The sequence below is a fragment of the Podarcis liolepis genome (genome assembly GCF_965112155.1).
Source record: "Podarcis liolepis genome assembly, chromosome: 11".
Taxonomy (NCBI): Eukaryota; Metazoa; Chordata; class Lepidosauria; order Squamata; family Lacertidae; genus Podarcis; species Podarcis liolepis.
Window position 1 is genome coordinate 65141003 of NC_139565.1, and position 14749 is coordinate 65155751.

Below are 14749 nucleotides of genomic sequence, written 5' to 3' on the forward strand. Positions count from 1 at the left end.
CAGCTCTGTTTGATGTGCCGGGACAACACTTGGCACAAGCTGAGTGGGGCTTGCAGGCCAGGCTTGTGGTTCTGTGGTCGCCATGACAACCATGGTGTGGCCCAGCTCCATCCCAGCAAGAGGAAGGAAGCATTTGCTCCCCCGGCACATTTCAGCCAACAAGAGGTCTTTTGTCCTTTCTGGCCAAAAGGCTGCCCAGGAGCCTCTCCAGATCCTCTTCTCCAGGCTCTCTGGCTCATAAGAGCATAAAAGAGCCTGCAGGATCCGGCCTCCTGCTCTTGCAGCAGCCAACCAAATGCCCCGATGGGAAACCTGCAAGCAGAATTCGAACACAAGATCCCTCTCTCTTCCTACAGTTTCCAGCAAGTGGGATTCAGAAGCAGGGCTGGCTCCAACTGCAGAAGAGCCCTCCTGGCCAGGAGCCAAAAAGGGCTGGTACCACTTTGTTTTATGGCAAATATTTGGATGGCTTTAATAGATTTTGGGTGGTTTTTATTTTTATCTGTAAGTTGCCTTGAGTCCTGTCAGGGGGGAAAGGTGGAGTATAAATCAAAATATAATAGTAATAATGCCATACTAAATAAAGGCCAGGGAAACCTCGGGGGCAGAGTGGGGGGGGGGGAAACCATCATCTCTGGACAAGTTTGTTGCCAAATGACGAGCACCACTCAACCATGGGGGGGGGGGTGAGGTGTGGGGCAGCATGTGATAATTTAGCATGTTTTTGGGTAGGGTTTTTGGTTAGCTGAAGGCCAGATAAAAGAAAGCAGCCCTTCTTCGCAAAGAGTTCACCTGTGGAACTCCCTCCCACTGGAGGCAGAAATGGACACCAACCCAGAAAGCTTTAAATGAAGATTGGGCAAATTCATGGAGAAGAGGGCTATCAGTGGCTAATAGTCAAGATGGTGGTGCTCTGGTTTCACCACCAGAGGTAGTCAGGCTTCTGAATCCCAGAGTGGATCTATACAAAGGGGGGGGGCGCTATAAATAAGTCAGAAATTAAATCATTATACCAAAAGGGAAAAAACCACTATGGGAAATCGCATTGATTATTTTTTTGCTCTCTAGCTCCATCTGTCTTTGCATGTTTATAACGCATTCGAAACATTGTTTTTGGACTAATATCCCTGAGTCCAACTCATGTGCTCAGATTCTGCTTCCTGGATTCCCAGTGAGGCATCTAGTCAGCCACTGTGAGAACAGGAGGCTGGACTGGGTGGGCTCTTCTCAGGCAAAGCCCTGGTCGGTGCAGGAGGGAGCCAGGACAGGGCTGGATTGAGGTTGGATGAGGCCCTCAGCTCCCGAAGGGAATGGGGCCCTTTCTATGTCCAGCTGTCCTTTGTCAACAACAAACGGTCGCTGCTTTTTTGTGTTGAATATGTGCTATATGGCAATTTATGGACTTAATAGGTATCTCAAGCCATTTGCACATCACAAAATATGTATTTTATCAAAGTAATTGTTGAACTGAAATACAATTAAGAAGAAGTATATTAATAGTGAGGGACACGGGTGGCGCTGTGGGTTAAACCACAGAGCCTAGGACTTGCTGATCAGAAGGTCGGCAGTTCGAATCCCCGCAATGACGGGGTGAGCTCCCGTTGCTCGGTCCCTGCTCCTGCCCACCTAGCAGTTCAAAAGCACGTCAAAGTGCAAGTAGATAAATAGGTACCACTCTGGCGGGAAGGTAAACGGTGTTTCCATGCGCTGCTCTGGTTCGCCAGAAGCGGCTTTGTCATGCTGGGCACATGACCCGGAAGCTGTACGCCGGCTCCCTCGGCCAATAAAGCGAGATGAGCGCCGCAACCCCAGAGTCGGCCACGACTGGACCTAATGGTCAGGGGTCTCTTTACCTTTTATAGTAGTCCACACTGCCCACATTATTTTGGGGGGGCCCCAAGAGAGTGGGGCCCTAAGCTATAGCTTGTTTAGCTTATACGTAAATCAGGCATTGGGCCAGGAGAAAGAATGGCTTCGCTGCCATCCTGATGCCATCTGACGGAAAGGCTGCATGTGGCCACGGTTTTACGCGCCGCGCAAATCCCTCCTTTCTGGCCTCTTGCTTCATTCCGTGGGGCGACTGTGAGCTCCGGGATATGATACGAGCGAGGGGGAAATTCTCTCTCTCTGCACCGCGTGCCTAATTTTAGGAGACCCCGCCGCGTCTCCAAATGCAGCCAAACAAACCGGCTGGCGTGTGAAGCGCAGCCGGGCCGTCGGCTGTCTGCGCGCTCCGAAGCTGCGCGCCGCCTGCAGCCGCCGGGGAGTGTCTTGTTTTGATGCTCCCGATGCGCCTCCTCGCTGCCGGGCGAGGCTGCCGTCATATTTCGGGCATAGCATGCATAGCTGGCATTCCAGGGCGCAGCGCCCGCCCAGGACAGCCTTCGGAGGCTGGAGGGAGCTCTGCTCGGGGCTGCGCGCGGGGGCCGAATCGCGGAGGGTCTCCGGGAAGGAGGCTGATGCCGGGTAAGTGGCGGGGGGGGGGGATCCTGGAGTCCTGAGCCCGGGGGGGGGGGAGGACGGGGGGAGGCGGCCCTTGCCGGGCTCAGCTGCTGCCCATGTGCGCGGGGCGTTGACTAAGAAGCGCAGAAAAAGGGAAGCGTCACGAGTCTCGCAGGTGGAGGCGCGCACCTTCCCACAGGATCGCGATTGGCTGAGCCTTTGCCAGGGATATTTCTGGCAAGGGCCCTTTAGGGATCTGTAGGTAGGGGGGAGGGCGCGGCCATGTTTCTCTTCTCCACCCCAACACGCCCCAATTAAAAAAGGAGGCTACATGTGTTGTGTACACAGCCTTCCAAGAATTAAATGCTTTTTAAATCTTTAAAAAGTCAGCAGAATGGCGGAGGCCGTAGCGTTTCAGGGAGGGCTGGTAGGTGGGAGCCGTTTGTCTGTCTGTCTATCTATCTATCTACCATTTTTTTCTCTAAGGAGCTCATGGTGGTGTACATGGTTCTCTCTCTCTCTCTCTCTTTCTTTCTTTCTTTCTTTCTTTCTTTCTTTCTTTCTTTCTTTCTGTTTCTCCTTATTTAATCCCCACAAAAACCCTAGAATCATAGTTGGAAGGGTCTCCCAAAGGTCCTCTAGCCCACCCCCCTGCAGTGCAGGAATATCAGCTAAAGCAGGGATGTCTGACAGGATGTCCAAATTGCGAGATCCCCCCCACCCCACCCCAAGAAAGCTCAATAACTTTGGGTTCCTAAAAAAAGCACAACAACTTTTGTCAATCCAATGGGTAGATCACTGGCAGTTTTTTATAGTGGGAGTAGATCGCAGTCTCTTGTAAGCTGGACATCTAAAGCATCCCTGTCAGGTGGCCATCCAACCTCTGCTTAGAGACCTCCAGGGAAGGAGGGTCCACACCTTCCCAAGGGAGTCTATTCTGCTGCGAAGTCGGTTGAGCTGAGAGGTGGTCACTTGCCAAGGTCACCCAGTGAGTTTCATAGCTGAGTGGGGATTTGAACTCTCTCCCTGGTCCGACACTTACCACTGATCAGTGCACAAGCCTCCTATGGGAAAGGAGATCCACGCCAGGGATGTGCCACCCAGTAATCCTGGTAGCCGGTGCGTCCAAAGGAAGGTTTGCTGTTTTCACAGGCACTGAATATTGCTGCCTGAGCCCTGGGGGAACCTGTTAGGCCAACAATGGGATTAAGGTTGTGTCACCCGAAGAGAAGTGTGGGTGATGAGCAATAAGCACATGCACATTTGTTACCAAACAGACTTTCATGTGTGGCGGATTTATCAGCAGCTATGGAGCCTCTGTGTTCAGGGGCAGTCTACCTGAAGCCAGGAGCAGACTGGTAGATTTCTGAGTTTCTGGAATCCGGCAAGGAAGGGCCTCAGCTCAGTGGAAGGACCTCCTCTTGGCAGGCAGGAGCTTCCAGGTTCCATCTCCAGCATCTTGAGGCAGCCCCTGGAAAGGACCAAATGTGTCTGAGTCCTCCATGTGACTCAGCAGAGCCAGTTACAGGGAGGCGGCAGGAGGAAGTGACTCAGGCCAGAGCTGGAATTGACTCAGGATGGTTTGTCCTAAGAAGGGCTTAGCCCTGGAGCAGGTGAGGTCGGTACTGAGAGTGTGTTTCTGAGCAGATACAGAGTGCCATTTCCTCACCAGTCTTCTGACATGCAAGCCTGACCAGGGGGAAGTCAAGGTGTGGGGTGAGTAGACCCCAGGGCTGGATTGAGGTTTGATGAAGCCCTCAGCGCCTGAAGGTTAGGGGGCCCTTTCTATGTCCAGCTGTCCTTTGTCAACAGCAAATGGTCGCTGTTTTTTGTGTTGAACACAGTGGACACTCTGGATACGAATCTAATTTGTTCCAGGGGTCCGTGCGCACCCTGAAAAATTTGTAAGAAGAGGTGCTGCTTCTGCGAACATGCGTGGCATGAGAGAGCGCTTCTGTAGTATCTGAAGTATACACTTCCGGGTTTGCCGCGTTCACAACCTGAAAGTTATGTTACCCGAATAATGTAACCCAAGGGGCCACTGTATATGCTATATAATAATTTATGGACCTAATAGGTATCTAACCATTTGCACATAACAAAATATGTACTGGTTGAACTGAAATACAATTAAGAAGAAGTATATTAATAGTGAAATACAACTAAGAAGAAGTATATTAAAAGTGAAATAATTATTAAGCTCTAACTGTATGTAGGTTTTATTTTATTTGTTTTTTATCTTGTATTTTGGAAATGTACATCCAGGGTTTTATTTACCTTCAAAAAAATTTTGGGGCCCCCAAGAGAGTGGGGCCTAAGCTAGAGCTTGTGCAGCTTATATGTAAATCCGGCACTGTAAAGCCAGAGGGAGAGGCCAGAGGCCGTGTGCAGCTTCACTTTACCTCTTGCCCACAACTGGATTCCAGTGGCCAGAAAGGAGATTCTGACTAAATTCCAGGAATAACTTTTGGAGAGAGAGAGCCGTTTAACTGTGCAATGGATTCCCTTGGGAGGTGGTGGACTCCCCTTTGCTGGAGGTTTTTAAGCAGAGGTTGGATGGCCATCTGCCATGGACGCTGTAGCTGAGATTCCTGCACTGCAGGGGGTTGGACTAGAGGACCTCTGGGGTTCCCTTCCAACTCTACAATCCTAGGATTCTATGAAATGTCTCCCGTTTTTTGTCAGAGAGATGCAGATGGCCCTTCTGGCTGGCTGATCTTTGCATGGCTCCTGCTAGTCCAGTGGGTCCAGCCAGCCAGGATCACATGTGTCTGCACGCGGCTGAGAGAGGAGAGACTGACTGGCTGCCAGGCCTGCTTTCAGGCTGGCCCAGTTCCTCCCCTGTGCTTCTTCTGCCTGAGCTGCTCAGCTGAGTCAGAGCTTTGCAGATGTGCATCAGCTGGAGCTGGGTGGAGAGCTAGAGGCGGGAAAGTGGGATGCCATGGCAACGCCTTGCTCCCCACTCGCCCCCTCCAGTGGCAAAGCCATGGAAATGAGTTCTTTCCATGTTCTTATCCACCACCTTCTGGCGGCTTCTACAGAGGTTGCTTTGCCTTTTGGAAACTACATAACCCAGCATGCAACGGGGCGCACGCAGGAGCAGGGAGCGTTGTTTTGATTCCTCCAAAGCACTGCATGCTGGGCAATGTAGTTTCATCCAGCCAGGGCACCCTCCCCGTCTCAAGGATGCTGCTCACCCCAAGGAAGGGAGACTCCCAGTCTGAGGAGGCCCAGCACTTAACTGGAGGATGGAGGGAAAGAGCAAAGAGAATGAACTGAGGCAGGGAACATTGGTCAGCCCAAAGGCTGCAATTCCCCCCTGGGCACCTGGGTGGTCAAGGGCAGAGGCAGAACTGGATGTGATATTTTTCTATCTATTGTCTATCTATCTCTCCCATAAAATTTATACACAGCTTGATTGTAAAAAACAAACAAACCCCCCAAACAAACCCAAAGCCGATTGCAAAAAAATAAAACAAGAAAATGAAGGGAAACATACAACTGTGTTTTAAAACATACAGTACGAAGCCTGCAATACGAAGCACTCGAGGAAACTGCAGAGGAGAGCCAGTGTGAGGTCTGGGGGCCACATTCAGTCCCTGGGATGCCTGAGATTCATCACCGGCCCTAAACTAGACCCCCCCCGCCTAACCGCTTCCCCCCAAATCTTCATTACTGTTTGATCCTGACCAGAACAGGAAAGGCGAAACAAGCTGGTCATTGTCTGAGCCAATTTGGAAAGGATGCAAACTGGCAGGGCAGCGTGGGGTCAGGTGAGGTCAGGAAACCAGAACTGCCGAAGCTCTGCATAGAAAGAGGCCTTGTTCAGGGCCTCTTCCCTCTGGAGTCCCGTTCACCCAAATTGTGGGTGAGTCAAGCCTTCCTTCCCTTGTTTTACTCCACTGCTTTGGGATGTTTAATGGGCCAGAAAAAGTGGTCCTTGTAGGCAGAGCTGTTCCAGTTCCTTGGCCTCGCATAACAGGCTATGCTGAGATGCAAAAGAGCTTCAAACCCACCATTATCTCTCAGTCCCTCCCAGGCACACCAGCTCCCCAGCCCCCCTATCGTCCGGCAACAGACACTCGCCACACCCTCCAAGGCTCCTTTCCTCTTGGACTTCATCCTTCCGCTCACCCTTTCCCAGCCTGCCTCACAGACACCCGCCCCCTTTAGCTTGAAGGGGGTGTAATAAACGGAAATCTGCCCTTATTCCCTTATGGGGGACACAAGAGCCCTTATAGAGTCCTTTGTAGGTTCTCCATCGTTCGGAGAAAATAACAGAGGCCAACCAGAGAATATTGAGAAGCAAAGCAGCTCGTAAGCCTGATCTTTATTAAACTGTTGCAACAGGATGCTCCCCTCACACGCAGGAGGAGGAGGAGGAGGAGGACCCCAAACAAAGGTGTGCCCACCATTATATAGACATTTTAAATTCCCTGCCTTGAAGTCCAAGACCACCCCCAGAAACATCATACATACATCACAGAAGGGGCGGTCTACAACAGAAATCTGAGCGCGTTGTTTGCCAGAAATCTGAGTGCGTTGTTTACCTCCTGTCTGGCAGGTGACCTGTTAATGCTCACTTGATTGGATACCCTGGGGCGCCTGGCCACTCTTTTGTAATGATAAATACTTAGTTCCTGAGCCAGGTCACAGGCTCACCCTATTCATACACAGACACACCCTTAAGACAGGATTTGTGAAGGAAAAGACAATGGGGAGGCTTTTCCATTTTCCTTGACCTTGCAGAGAAAACATTTGGTCAGTTTGGGAGCCAAAATGGTTTCAGGGCTGTTTTCCTGTGCTGCTTCAGACATATGGTTTATATATTTATGTACGTGTTTGCTTGGTACATTTACGAACTAATAATAATAATAATAATAATAATAATAATAATAATAATAATAATAATAATTTATTATTTATACCCCGCCCATCTGGCTGGGTTTCCCCAGCCACTCTGGGCAGCTTCCAACAGAACACTAAAATACATTATTTTATATATATAAGACATTATAGAATGGACTCCCTTGGAAGGTGGTGGACTCTCCTTGCTTGGAGGCTTTTAAGGAGAGGTCGGGTGACTGTTTGCCCGAGAAAGCTTGAGTTGGGATTTCTGCGCTGCAGGGGGTTGGACTAGAGGACCCTCAGGGTCCCTTCCAACTCTACCATTCTAGGATTCCAGGAGTGGTGGGCTAGGACCCAGAAGAGACCAGAATTCAAACCCCATAGTCAGCCATGTATCCCCCTTGGAGGCCAGTCACATTGCCTCTCAGCCTAACCTACCTCACAGGGTTGTTGTGGGGATTAAAGAAGGAAGGGGAGAAAACAATATACACCACCCCAAGCTCCTTGGAGAATAAGATGAGGTATGACTGTGCCCCTGAAGGACCAGGTGCACAGCCTGGGAGTCATTCTGGACTCCCAGCTGTCCATGGAGGCGCAGGTCCATTCTGTGTCCAGCAGTCAGTGGATTTTGGGTGTCTCTCTACCCAGTGCTGAGTAGCTGAGAGAGGACAGGGATTCTGTTAAGGTACCATCCTCCCTGCTCCCAAATGCATTCCTTCCCTCAGCTCCACAATACTTGTGGTCTGGAGGGGGTTCAGTCCTCTGGAGCCTTCAGGGCACCCATGAACCTGTCTCAGATAATGTCTCCATCCAACACATGTGGCGGGACATGCTTTGGCCCTGGACTTTAGGAGGCTTGATTATTACTATTACTAGTTTAAATATGTTTTTAATGAAAGTTTTTCCATAAGTAACAAAAGCACATTCTGCATCTCCGTTTGAGACATTTTTGTTATAGGCAATGTGGGGTTGTGGGGAAAAGAGAGGCGAGGAGAAGGGAGGAAACAGAGAAAGAGGAAAAGAAAGAAGGAAAAGAAAAATGGGGGTGATCTCTGATTTCTCCAGATTGCTTTTGATTTGGTGGGGGGGGGTGCTGTTTAAATGGCTGCTGTGATTTCTGTTGTTCCTACTTGTTATGGCACAAGTGTTTTATTGCAATATTGCGTATGCCTTTAGCAGATTTTATCAGACATGATATGACGGCTTGCACCAATGCTTTATTTTGAGAAGCAGCTAACATATTTATTAAATAACAATTAAGTTAGAAGATACCTCGGTCAAATAATAAACACAGTGGCGTCGAATTCTGAATAGAAGCTCTTAGGAAATTGTTTTATGAGGGGGTTAAACCATGTTAATGATTCTTTGTGGACAAGAAGCAACACTTTGGAACAGAGAAATTAGTTGAGGAATTTCAGCGGAAAGGAATCCAGTCTGTTTGAAAGGGTTCAGGAGGCGAAGGCCTCATCTCAGCCCCTGGGTCAAGAGTGTGTGCCTTCCTGGAAGAGTTGCAGGGTGAGGAGGAAAGGGAGATATTTCACCTTGGATAACTTGGAGCTCCCACCTCTTTGATGCGCCATGCTGGAAAAGAAGAGCATGATGCTTTGGGCTTTGCAAAGGGAGTTTGTTCCAGCCAAGCTCCGGCGCAGGCAGGCCTTCTCTTCTCCCTTGGCGCCTCCAGGAATCAGGTGGAGCCCCTTGCAGGTGGGCAAAAGATAGATGGAGGAGCCCAGGCCAAGGGCTGGAAGCCAGAGCCTGGAGCCAAGAGGAGTCTGTGCACACCAGCTGTGCCTCTCTCTTGGGCCATGGAGATCTCTGCCTTGGTGGCCACACAGCACTGGGGAGAATGCGCAGGAGCACTGGCCCGGCCCTCGCTCAGCCAGGGGAATTGTCTTGCCAAAGGTGGTGCTTTGCCAGCCAGAGGATTCAGCACAAGCCTGCAGAGCAGATCTGCCCTGGCCCTTTCCCCTGGGATCGTGACCCGAGCCGCGTCTGTGCCAGGCCCCTCCTTGGAGCTTTTCTTTGCATGGACACTGGGCCTTTTCATTCAGCAGCCCAGGCTTTGCTCCCTTGGTGGCCAGCCGCTCTCTCCACCTCCCCAGCAGAGGCTCTGCAGACTGCAGAGGGGAGGCACCCAAGAGAAGAGGAAAGCTGGCTGCAGAACCGTGCATAGAACCTGCCAGGATCTGGCCCCTGGCTCAATGGCCCTCCCTTGGTTATATCTGGTCTGCTCCTCTGAACCAAGCAGAACACGCCCCCCTCATTCACCCCCAAGGTGCTTCTGTGGGTCAGGCAGGTGGCATCTGGAGGCTCTTGTGAGGCCAGGACTGGGGGCTCCCTCAGGGGCTGCTACCTGCAAGCAGGAGGGCAGGAGTGTTAGGGTGGCATCTGGAAAGCAGGTCTGCCTTCCGTCACTTATACCCTAAAGGACATTCTTAGTGTGTGCGGGTATTAATATTTGAATCAAGGAGAGACGCCCATCTCTGGGGCATTCCTGGTCAAGTTTTCCTCTTTCTCCTTTCCGGCAGCTGCCTCTGTCTCTTCCTCTGCATTTGCTGTGTTGCTCTTCCTCTGAGGAGGTGGCATCTTCAAGGCCCTTGAAGGTTTCACAAACAACATGCCACGCGAGGAGAATTGGTGCCTGCTGCTTCTGTTGCCTGCTTGATATCAACTGTCTGGTAGGCAGACTGAAAAACTAGGTAAGGATCTCGGCTGGTCCACAGGTTGCAAAGCCCTCTTGTGTAAAAGAGGACCTCTCTGTGTCAGGAGGAGCTGTTTTCCCACGGTGATTTACTCAGGAGGAGCTACTAGTCATCTCCATTCTCGGAGTCTGCTTGCCTCTGAATGCCTGCTGGTGCAAGAGGGCAGAGGACTCTTGTTTTGCTCCTGTTCCGCCTGTAGGATGCCCAGGATGGACACCTGGTTGGCCGTGGCCAGATGAGCATCTTTGGCTTGAACCACCTGCTGCTGCAGAGCTCTGCTCACCTCCTTACTGTTTTGTTGATATTTTGAGAGGTTTTGGTGCTTTGTTGCTCGTTTCCTTGGCGACAACTCCCCTGGATCATAGAATCCATTGCAGGAATCTTAGGACTCAGCCAGTACTTGTCGCGCACGTGAGCAAACTCTTGCTTGTCGTTGTGCGGCCTTGATAGTGTTTGGCATCTCTGACACGGGAGGTGGCTCACTCTTCTTCCCATCGGAAGAGAGAGCCTCTGTGGTTGCCAGAAAATGCAGGCGGGCAGAGGACCCCTGTGCCCAAATCCTGCTTGTGGGCTTCTCTTTGTGGACTCTGGTTGCCCACTGTGAGGCGAGGGGGAGGGGCCATTGGCCTGATCTGCACATTTCAGGGTCGTGGACCCAGATTCCCAAGATCCGCTCCCAGCTCTTCATCCCCTGAACCACACCGGATCTCAGCACATCACACTCCGGAAAGCTGTGTGCCATGATCAGCGACGGCTGCTCCATTAGGCACTGCCCTGGCGCCCTTAGCCGCCGCCCCATCCTGCCCTCTTCCTTACAGCCAGCCAGTGAGGGCCCACCAGCTTCCTCCTGAATTCCAGGGTTGCCCTTGTGCAACTTAGCAGGGAAGAGGGCGATAGGGGCAAAACTAGAATTAGTTGCCTCTGGGTGGCAGGGCTGGCCATAGGAGCCAACCCGGGGGGGGGGCCATGGGTGCTTGGGCACCCAGAAAAATAGAATTGTGGGGTCTGGGCAGCCACAAACTCAATGAAGAAAGCTGGCAGGTGGCAGCAGTAGTCAGCTCTGCCCTCCACAGCGGGGGTTGGGGGTTGGGGGCTCAGACACAGAGGCAGAGGCAGAATGTCTCTTTGCTGAGCCTGAGCCCCTCCCCACAGAAAAGGGCTCCTCGCTGGCTGCCCCAACACACCTCAGGCAGCAGGATCCACAGGCAGGGATGTAGATATTGACTCCCCGCTGGTTCCTTATGCTGGTTCCTTATGTAGATTTTCACTCACCCGTGAGACATCGCATAGTTGTGCTCATTCATTTCAATGGGCCTACTCTGAGTCAAACTTATTTGAATGCCACCCTCTGGCTGCTCCCCCTGCTCTTGGCCTCCTTCCCTCCTTCCACCCTCCCAATGGGCACCAGCTAGAACAGGCCCCCAGCCCTCCTCAAAAGTTCCAGTTTGCTCTCCCTCCCAGCAGCTCATTTGTTTCAGTCCTGCAGGCAGAGTTTTCAGCTGCCCCTTGGAAACCTCCCCTGATGGCCCCTTCCAGCCCATCCCCTGTGCTTTTGGGGGGGGGTTGCTGGGGGGGTGGGTTCTGCAGTGTATAGGGAAGCTGTCATGTTTTTATATGTGTTGGAAGCTGTCCAGAGTGGCTGAGGCAACCCAGTCAGATGGGTGATAATAATAAAATAATTGTTTTTTATTATTATCTTCCTCCCACCCCCCACCCCCCGTGAATGCAGGACTCTGCTGCGCCAGGGCATCAAGAGGGCGTGCCACACCAGGCTATTTTCATTCCCTGAATGCAACAGACATTCACATGTGAGGGAGTGTTAAAAATAACCCCTGGGAGATCTGTTGCCACCCCTCCCCTCCCAAGGCCACCACTGCCCACAGCCCTGGGGCTGGAGAGAGCTTCTTTCTCCTGAAGCCGACCCCTCATGGCGCTCACCCCTCTGTGCCCACTTACAAATTTACCCCCACCCCTCCCAGAGTCTGAGGAAGAGGCTGCTGGGGGAGCCCTGGGGGGAGTGGGTCAGGCACCTCCTGGGGCTGCCTGAGAGGCCTCTGGGTCTGTGTAGCCTGGGGGGAGGAGCAGAGGGCCTTCTCAGTGGTGGCACCCGCCCTGTGGAACGTCCTCCCATCTGATGTCAAGGAAATAAACAACTATCTGACTTTGAGAAGACATCTGGAGGCAGCCCTGTTTAGGGAAGTTTTTAATGCTTGATGTTTTATCTTGTTTTTAGTATTCTGTTGGGAGCTGCCCAGAGTGGCTGGGGAATATTGTTGTTGTTGTTGTTGTTGTTGTTGTTGCAAGCAAATGGCCCTGCTTGGTCCTTTCCAGCAGGGGGCCCCTCCTCTCGCGGTTCTTTATGCACCATCTATGAACATCAGGCCAGTCCTGCAGCTGGATCCCTGCATTGCAGGAGGGATGGACTGGATGACCCTTGGAGTCCCTTTCAGCTGGACAGTGTGTGATCCTTTGTGCTCAGATCCCTTCAGAGCATCTGGCTGAGCATGGTGAGGGCCTCATCCAGGGGGCTTTTCTTCGCTTCTCCTTCCCTTGTGCCCCAATGCTGCTTGCTGGTTGCCCCCTGCGAGGTGCGGATGCCAGACGAGGGGGCTCCTTGGTCTGACCCGGCAGGCGCTTCTTAGCTTCTGGTGGAACCACCAGCTCCCGGGCCAGTCTATCCAGATGCCCGGGGATATTTGGCCCCTTCGACAGCAGGAGGCTGCGCCCGAGGGGCCTCATCCGAGGCACTTCTGACATCCTGACGGATGGGAGGCGCGGCGGCTGGGGTGCGGTGGGGGCCCTCCTCCCAGCGGCCCCCCAGGGGCCCCAAAGGGAATCCTCTCCCGCTCTGGCGGCCACATCTCGCTTTCCCAGGCGACGGCGCGCGCCCGGCAGGGCAGGAGCGCGCCTGGCCCCGTTGGGCAGGCGGGGGGGGAGGCGGGGGGCCGGCGATTCCTCGCTCGGACTGCCCCCCCCGCCGCCCCCCCGTCTGATCCCGCGGGGCCTGCGCGGTGCCCCGCGCGCGAGGAGCGGAGCCGCGGTCCCGGGCGCGACGTCACGGGCGCGGGAGGCGGAGCGGGCATTGCGCAGCGCCGCCGCATTGCCAGGGATGCAGCGCGGAGCCCGGCGGCGGCGGCGGAGGCAGCGATAGCAGCAGCACCAGGGACGACGCCCGCCCGCCCACCCAGGAGCGGCGCCCCAGGTGAGCCGGGCCGCGCGGGGGTCCCCGGGGGCGCAGGTGGCCCGTGCCACGTCCTCACTCGGCCCCGGGCCGCACTCGCTCCTCCGGGCACCAGGCTTGCCTTACACACAGGACCCCCCCCCCGCCTCCCTGGACCCGGACCCAGGCGTCCTGCCGCTTGGCTGCCCGGAGCCCCGAGGGTAGCGGCGACGGGCATCCTCGCCTTTGTGCGCCGCCACTCGGGGTGTGGCTGCTGCTGCTGCTGCAATCGGCGGGGGGGGAGGGAGGGGTGGTTATTTAGTGAGAGGGGGGCTTTTTTTTGTTTGGAGGGGGTCGTGCCTTGGGGTTTTGCCCTCCCTGCTCCGGGCCAGGCTCACCTGCAAAGGGAGCGGCGCTGCCGCCAGACAAAGCGAGCGAGAGATGCTGCCTGGAAGGGGGGGGGGGGCGGAGACAATGGAGGCAGGGAGGATGCGGAGGGATGGAGGGCGAGGATGGGGGGGCCGCCTCCTCCTGGAGCCCCTACCTGCTGCAGCCCCCGACCCCCCACCCCGCGCCGGGAGTTTTGACAGCTGCTTCGCCGCGCAGCTTGAGGGATGCCCCCCACCCGCCCCGGGGCAGCTGGAGATCCCTCCCCGGGGACGCGCGGGGTCTGCAGCAGGTGCCTTGCAGCGCCTCCTCGCCCTCCCGGGGCATCCTCGCCAGGGCAAGGGAGGCGGCGGCCGCTCGCCGTCCTCGGCAGGCACCATTTTCTTCTCGCAAATTCCGGGAGCGCGGCCTGGGAAGAGCGGGGGGGGCGGGGGGGGGGCTGGCAGTGCGGGCGCGCAGGCTGGAGCTTGACGCGGGAGGCGAGGGGCGCTTTGGCCGAGGGGTCTCTCCGGTGCGTCTTTTTCTTCTTCTCCAGAGTGGGGAGCAGCATCAGGATATGACCAATGGAGGGGAAAGGAGATTTGGGGCTGGGGAGGGGGCGGCAGGCCTGGGAGCCGCAGCCGTGGGGAGAGCCTCTTCCCAGGATGCCTGCCCGGGTGGTATCGAGGGGGTCCAGGGATGCCCTCCTCCGTGTGGCTGTTGTCGCCTCCTCCCGGCAGGGGAGGGTCTCGGTGGGCAGGAGGGGGGGGACAGGGGCCGGCCTGGGTGGGGGCTTTCAGTCCCCGAGCCGGGAAGGGCTCCTTCCCCTCCCACGGGGGCGAGCGTGGAGCCGGGCTCTGTTAGCATCTTACTTTCCCAAAATGTGCAGCTCTGTAAAATCGACCGCCCTCCCCCAATCGCGTTAGTGATGGTTTGCTTCTTTTCCGATGGGGCTTCATGCTGTGTTGTTGTTCCCCACCCTGAGATTTTATGCTAAGGCGGTAGCAGAGAAACGTTTTTGTGAATAAAAATACCGTCGCTGGCCCTGGAAAGAGTGTGGCGCAGGGCCTGGTCTTGGCCTGGAAGGAAGCCCCCTTGCAGCAAGGACTCCGTGGGTCCTCTCTTTGTCTGTGAAATGGACACAATAAAGAGGCCTGTTATTCCGGACCCCTGAGGATTTGCGTGGCACTTGGGCAAGTCTGTTTATTATTGATGAAGGCCTCTCCTTCCG

The 14749-nt window shown here is 54.4% G+C and overlaps 1 protein-coding gene across 3 annotated transcripts in view; it reads left to right on the forward strand.

The window, feature by feature from the left end:
- The first annotated feature begins 1858 nt into the window (after positions 1-1858).
- Positions 1859-14749, forward strand: part of RUSC2 (RUN and SH3 domain containing 2) — a 53093-nt gene continuing 40202 nt past the window's right edge. For 2 of the 3 annotated variants that reach the window (XM_083465681.1, XM_083465685.1), the window contains exon 1: positions 13081-13194. The gene's annotated coding sequence lies outside the window, so the exon portion shown is untranslated. Of the gene's footprint in view, positions 2467-13080; positions 13195-14749 lie in introns of those variants that run through there. The other variant, XM_083465682.1, reaches the window with a different exon arrangement.